The 1,581-nt window shown below is 40.4% G+C and overlaps 1 pseudogene; it reads left to right on the top strand.

Moving 5' to 3' along the window:
• The first annotated feature begins 471 nt into the window (after positions 1-471).
• Positions 472-1,007, top strand: LOC129059180 (HIG1 domain family member 1A, mitochondrial-like; annotated as a pseudogene).
• Positions 1,008-1,581: the final 574 nt, after the last annotated feature.

Raw genomic sequence — 1,581 nt, 5'->3', positions numbered from 1 at the left:
AAGGTCTCTACTGTGTGCTTCAATTTTCCCAGTGGAATGAGAAGCCAGATTATCCATAGGGAGTTTCTAGTTAAGGGACAGAAGGAATGGCAAACACCTAGCTGTAGAGTAAGAGTGATTCCCAGTAATAACTGCCAGACTACTAGTCTTTATCTGGCCTAAGTTTCCCAGACTCTGGAAGTCTAGGGCCCATTCTGCCAGTGCCTCTCTTTGGTCCACCATCCCAGGTCTCAGTTTTTCTCACCTGTATTTTTGTGGTAGGGTAAACATACAATGTGGCTCTTTCCTAAACAGGGACTTTAGTATCCTGGCTCAGAGAACCTGCTCTTCCAAGTCATTTGAATGTAGCGTGCCTGGAAAGAAGAAGAAGGAACCATAGAGTTCAACAGCTTCAAATCTTGCTCCATTTTTTTTTTTCACGTGAATCCTAGGAAAACAATTTTATTTGTGGTAAAAGATTTATATGTACAGATGTCCGTAAGTGTTATTTATAATAAAAAATGTGGAAACACTCTAAGCATGCCAAAAGAAGGAGAACTTTTAAATAAATTGTCATACACCTGTAAGATAAAATTTTATATAGGCATTAAAAGCAATGTTTACAACAATGCTTAATAACATGGCAAATGACTATAATATAATGTTAGATAAAAAATTAATATAGAAGTCAGTTGGATTGTGAGAGATTTTCTCACTCTAGGGAGATTCTTCAATCTCTATATCAACAGACACAGATGTTTCCCTTTCTTCCTATGATAAAGATCAGGGATCCAAACTTGTTCGAAAAGTTGAAGAGCCACCATTTGTTCTCATTGGAATGGCAGGCTTTCCAGCAATTGTTCCATAAGGATTATATAAATGGAAGAGCAGAGGAAATGCTAAAATGTCCCCTCTCCTGATCCACATGTGTTGTAGAAGCAACGACTGTTGGTATGAGCTGTTCTGTGTATTAGGAATTCTGGGCAAAGCCTAAGCCTTGGAAGGAGGATGCTGTCTTGATCTTGTGAGAGGACCTTACTTTAGTTAGACATCTCATTATTGAGATTACATGTTTATGTTGGAAATAAATTACTTGAGTGGGTTCAGACGATAACTCGGTATTTTGAATACTGGCTTCCTTTCTTGCATGCTTGATTTGCCTGGTGACCAAATTACTAGTGACTAGTTCACTAACTAGGTCATTCAGGGAAGTCAAGTTAACACAAAGGAAACATGTCACCTAATTCCACTTGATGATGTTAAATCTTTAAAACCACCTTCTTAGACTGTAAAGATGAAATTACGACTGAGTGTGGTGGCTCATTCCTGTAATCCTAGCACTTTGAGAGGCCAAGGCGGGTGGATCACTAGAGGCCAGGAGTTTGAGACCAGCCTGGCCAACATAGCAAAACCCTGTCTCTACTAAAAATACATACATACATACACACACACACACACACACACACACACACAATTAGCTGGGGGTGGTGACACATGCCTGTAATCCCAGCTCCTTGGCAGACTGAGCCATGACAATCACTGGAACCTGGGAGGTGGAGGTTGCAGTTACTGTACTCCAGCCTGGGTGATAGAGAGAGACAG

Source organism: Pongo abelii, chromosome 3, assembly GCF_028885655.2.
Source record: "Pongo abelii isolate AG06213 chromosome 3, NHGRI_mPonAbe1-v2.0_pri, whole genome shotgun sequence".
Classification (NCBI taxonomy): Eukaryota; Metazoa; Chordata; class Mammalia; order Primates; family Hominidae; genus Pongo; species Pongo abelii.
This window is presented reverse-complemented; position numbering and strand designations above follow the sequence as displayed.